Here is a 6,000-nt window from a genome sequence, read left to right on the forward strand (position 1 = left end):
TTATTTGCTCTCATGTCCTCAACTAAGCTTGAAGTCATGTGCAATGCAACCTCTCATTTTGATTTCACTTCCTAAAATGTCAGGTAGTGTTTATTTTCAAGTAGGGCCATGGAAGTACTATTGGCTTCTGAAGCAGGTGATGGTGAATTTTCTACAAGACTGTAGCTCCTGGACTTTGCTCCAGGGTTTTGTTCTGCTGCCCTTCACTAACTCTGGAGAAGGGTCTGTCTCCTCTGTCCCCTGCTTTGACAAAACATGTTTCTGTGACCCAGAAAAGAGGAGTTTCTAGCCATTGCTTTCATCCCAAAATTTTCGGTGTCTTCCTAGTAATCCAAGATTTAAACCTTGGGACACCTAGAATATAAGGACTCACACTTTAAATTCCACTTAGTTTTGTTTTTTCCCCATCTCTTTTCTTCTGATTACTTATGGCCACTGTGAACCTTAGGGGCTGATGCATCTCTTATAGCATTTTAATTTTATCCACCCTCCTTGTTGTAGTGGAGCCAATTAATGAACTTCATTACATCATTATATCAACTTGATTACTTGGCTTTTAGATGCTTTTATACATAAGCTTACTCTCATTTGGTTTGTTTGCTCACATATGCTTGAATAAAGTAAATAGCAAAGAATGATAAAGAGAGCTTGAATCTAGAATTTGGAGGTTCAGAATGCAAACTGGCACAGGAGGCCAGCTGAAAGCAGAAGATTTCCAAGGCAAAAGCCTTAGCAAAGACCAGCCATGGAGTCAGGTTCCAATTTCTCTGGGATAACCTCTTGGCAGTGATTGCTCTTCTGCATAAGTGATAATTACGGTACAGAAAAATTTAAATTTATTGCTTTAATTGCTTTCCAAATTTTGCAGAGAACTCAAATAGCAGACTGATTATATTTTATGGTGTATTTCATTGCCAGGTGAGTAACATGAATCAGTGTTTCACCTCCTTTAAATGTCTAATGCTGTGTCTTCACTATACCACAATAAAACAGGGAAAGAAAACAAGTAATCTAAGTGAAAATCCTAGTTGTTGCAGAACAAGAACAAGTCTTAGGATACAGATTTGGGGGTGTCAAGAAATGAAATAAGTTCTCAGTTCTGTTAATAATTCACATTGTTACAGAGATATTTGAGCTCTTGGACTGAAAAAAGTGTTCAAACTGAATACAAATTTGATAAAACCATGGGACTTTGAGGTCATCTGAAAAATCCCAGGAACTCAATGAATTTTGACTGAAGGTCCTGCAGAGTTCCCACATTCTTCTGTCCAACAGTGAAATAATAGTTTTGGACCACTGGGATGACAGTGGCTTTATTTCAGAGATCTCTGAATATTTTAGTAGGAGGAGGTTTTTCTGAAAACACAAGAAAAGGAATTTCAAAACCTTTGTGACAGGGTAAACAGAGAAGAGGTATATTCTTTATGTTAGCAGTGGGTCAGCTGAGAGACTTGGACTGGATTTTAGACCCAGGCCCATTTTGAGTATCACTCTTGAGGTCAGCAGGACTCAGGCCAGTGCAAGCTGCACCACGTGGTAAAAGATTTGCTCTCTGTGTGTCGACTGGAAAGCTCATTTCATACAGACCTGGGCTGAGAACTACATGTGAGTGTTATCTCTGGAGATTAACTCACCCACTCAGCACAGGCAGATTGCATTTAAACTCAAGAGAAAGTGACTGGCTTGGGAACTGGGGAAAATATTCATTTGTTTTACAACCAAAGGTGCCTTTATCTTCAGATACTCAAATGTGAAAGTGTATTTGTCTCCCACCAATGAAATATAATATTGCTATCACCTCCAAGAAATACATTGTAATGTATGTACTGCTTTTCCCTGTGTTTTGTGCTTTATGTAAACATGCAAACACCAGTGACACCCCACCGTGGTGGCAGCCAATAAACTGAGCACTTACCCTCGCTGCTGTTGTGTAACCATGGGCAATTTATCTAAGTCTCACCTCTCTTAAAACACTTTTATCAAAATTGGCGGTCAAACACCACTGAACCATGGTGGCCTCAATCTTAAATGCTGTGGTGCAGATTTTAATTTGGGAAAGATTAATGCACTCTCAAGTGTTAATGCCACAGCTTTCTGTTATCTACATTGATGGGTGTCAGCTAATTTCTGCAGAAGGATTGTAAAGCAAACTGTGCATGTTGATGTTTCAGAAACCTAAGCTCCAGAATGGTGAGATAATAGAGAGGGGAATGGAACTATTTTCTCAAATTTCTTTTAAATTAGAAAATGTTTCCCCTGTCTTTGTAAAGCTGAGCTACCGAGTCAATTCCACTCAAGCTGATTCTTGAAGATATAGGGAATATTTCATTTAAAGGAGCAGTAAAAGTGTCAAAAGATACTTTATCAAGGTCGCTTTTAGATTGAAGATAACAACCCATCTTATAACAAATATAGACCCCCACAGTAAGCTTTGTAATTTCCAATGCTGTAGTAGCTCTTAGCCTCTATCATCTCTCACGTATTTTTTTCCTTGTCTGGTCACATATAATCGTAATCAACAAAAGCCATTTTGTGCATTTAATAAAATGACAATAGCTGGTACACTTTGACTGGTTTATTTTTCAGCTTCATACAGTTTAGCAAATACAACTGGAGTTTGTTCTGGTTTTTAATAGACTTTCCTAACTGTGAGGAAGATGTCTGGGAAGAAGATAACTGTGAACAAGATGATGCACAATAACTAGGAAATTTTATTTGTGCAGACTAATTTACACAGGAGGGGGGGAATGCAATTAAGCTCATAAAACTTGCTCCAGCAATGATCCAGGTCAAGGGGCTAATAGTGAATTGCATGAATAACAGTCACTCGCCCAAGTCACATTAAACAGTCTTGATAATATCATCCAAAATAGCCAATTATTTTGAGTGTTATGAGAAAGTCCTATTGTTATTTAACAATGGTTTATATGGGAAAATATTAATAAAGTGTATATGGTAAAAAAATTTCAAAGGGATTAGTTGCAATTCAGTTCACAGTAAACTGTTTTTGTGCCAGAGGGATGAAGGAGCAATGCCTCAGAGGAGAGTGAATTGCACATGATTTAGCAGTGATTTTATATGTTCAGTGCTTGCTAAGACAGTGCCATGGGCTCCAGTTTAAAAGTAGGAGCAGAGAAGGAGGTGGCACAATCAGTGTAGCAGAGCCAGATGCTCTGCAAAGCATCTTCCCCAGCACCATGGACTTTCTCCTTTGGTTATAGTGAGAGATAGAAGGGGGGGGGGGTGTTGTGCAGCTGCGGGGTGGGTAAGTATGGAGATAGTGAAGATGTGCACTGGCCAGGCAGGGTAAAGGAGGTTAAAGGGATGTTATTTTGCTGTATCTTGCTGCATTTACCACGAAAGGAGTGCAAGAGGAGTGCTCAGTTTACTCTGGAGTTAGGAGTTTTCTGACTTTAAATCTGTTAAATTTATATAATAATATTTGTCTGTATTAATTTTTACAGAAGTTCTTCCTGATTATGATTATTTTCAGTTTAATTCCACAGTAACAAATTATTATTATTTAAAAAAACCTCTTTTAGTTGTGGTCCACATAACTCTTGGTAATGCAACTTCTGTTGATATTTATTAAAATCATGTGACTATACTTATTACATGTTATTAATAGTAATGCAAAATCTAGATTGAATGTTGACTTGATCTCACTTTGCTTTTCTTTGTCAAGTTCTGATGGAATAAAGATTCACTGACATCATCTCAGTAAACATTCTTTCTGCTTTAACTTGACAAATGGAGGTTTTTATTCAGCTGTTGACTCATAAAAGACCAAAAAGGGCCAACATGTCAAGTGGTTTGCTTTTACATAGGAGTGTTCTTTATCAGAGAAATAAGATACCTACATCCACCACTGATTCTCTCCATGCAGGAAGAAAGTTTTGCAATTTAGTGACAATTTTGTAGTTTGGTTTTTGCTCTGACTGGTGCAGATCTTCCGGTTGCAATGTAACTCCTCCATCCTGGCTTCCAGGTGCTAATCTTGAGATTATATCCTCCTAGTCTCAGATTTATTTCTCTTAGTCTCTCTTCTATCATCTTAGAATTTTGACTCTGAAGTTCACTCAGTGTAAAAGCAAACTTCAACATCTTGAACCTGATATGATGGACAAGCAGAGGTTTAATTAGAACATTTTAGGGTATGTTGACATCAAGTAGTTTTCTGTTGCTTGACAGCCAGGATATCCCAGCCATGATAAAAGGGTTAATTTAACCTGCATAGACCTGCGTGGGACTATTCAGTTTTTGTTTTATTTTGAGACATTTGAGAGCCTTCAAGGAAGAGGAGTCAAACACCTCTCCTGGGTGCCCAAGGGTAAATTTGTACAACATGGAGGGGTTTAAGAGGAATTGCATTGGATTGCTACTGCTGTGATCTGGAGAAGGCTACAAGTCAATTTGAGAAATATCACCACTGATGGTTAACTCACTACAGCATATTTTGATAGTCCTGCATTTGCCAGGAACTAGGGCTACAGTGTGAAAATGAGCAATGCCCTTTTCTGGAGAAAAGTTCATGACAGGACTTGAAGTGCTATGGATTCTGGACTCTTGGGACATGACTGGAAAGGGTCCTGTGTGACAACGTGGGTTTTCATAGTTTGGCCTCTACATTGAAACAGTTTATTCTCTGGCTGTGTTACCTTGGCTTCAAATATGCAACGTGCAGCTTGTCATAAAATTCTGATTGAATTCAAACCGTGTGTGTGTGGTTAGGGAGACATCTGTTAATTGTTCATGAAATTAATTGAATGATGACTATCTAGTTGAGTTTTCATTGGATTTATTCCTAGGGGCTGTAATTGCTAGTTTTGTAAAAGGTACCTCACAAGCAGGTTATTTTTAAAAAGAAAAAGCCCCATACATGTATTTCCTGTCATCTAGTATTCTGGTGTTGAATATGCGGTTTTAAAAATGGGGTTGTAGCAACTCCTCATATTAAAGTAAAATGCTTGTTTTTCATACAGGAATTACAGAGTGTAACGTAATTGGGCTCACTGAAACAAATTCAGCATCTCTCAGAGAACAAAATCATTGAGCCTACTGACTAAATTTAACAGCCTAATAGAAATATGCAGGTGAAGGTACAATTAATTTTAATTACTAGACTATACATTGTTAGTTGCACAGCCATGAGTAAAATTAAAATGGCAATCACAATTAGAAAATTGCAACCTCATTGTGCAACAAATTAGTCACAAATTAAAAGTCCAGGAACTATTATACATCCACTTTATTGCTTTATGACCATTATTGCCCTGATATAGATTTTATTTCTTTAATGTCGTGTCCACTTCTTTTCACCTTATCTTTGTTTAGAATCTCTGGCTCCTTCCCAGATTGTGAATCTAAGAAAAGAAAATAATGTAGGCTGGAGGGCTGTGACTTCCCTCTTCACTCTGGACAGAAACTCCTAAGTGGCCCTGTCCTGCTTGTGGGTGGCTTTCAGAACAAGGTTTGTCACCAGATTATTTCAGTGAGGGTTTCTAGAGCACAGAAAATAGCATTCAGGGGGTAATAGCAGAGGTCTGTGTGTGATGTAACCCTTTTAGAAAAGGTCAGACCAGTTAAAGATGGGAATCTGGAGGGAATCTACATCGGTGCAAGTTAGACTCTCCCACCCCTCCCCTCTGGCTGGGCACACTGCTGGCCTGCACAAAGAATTTTAGCTATAGGAGTATTTCTGCTATAAGCCTGATTTTCATCTGTTCTCAACACAGTTTTATGAAATGAAGTTTAACAATTATCCCAATCTTGCAAGCTTTGTGGTGGTTGAAGCTGCTTTTGCCCTGCAATACTTGAGGAGCCATCATGGAGTGGCTGAGCTGGAGGTGGCTGCAAACACCTGAAATGCTGCAGATGTTGTGCAAAATCGCATCTCCCTTCTGTCCTACACCTGGAAATGAGGGTCTGTACTTACCTGGCACCAGCAGCTCATCTTCCCCTGCAGGTGAGTACAACGAGACCAACAGCACCCACCATTGC

This window comes from Prinia subflava, chromosome 7 (assembly GCF_021018805.1).
Source record: "Prinia subflava isolate CZ2003 ecotype Zambia chromosome 7, Cam_Psub_1.2, whole genome shotgun sequence".
NCBI classification, from domain to species: Eukaryota; Metazoa; Chordata; class Aves; order Passeriformes; family Cisticolidae; genus Prinia; species Prinia subflava.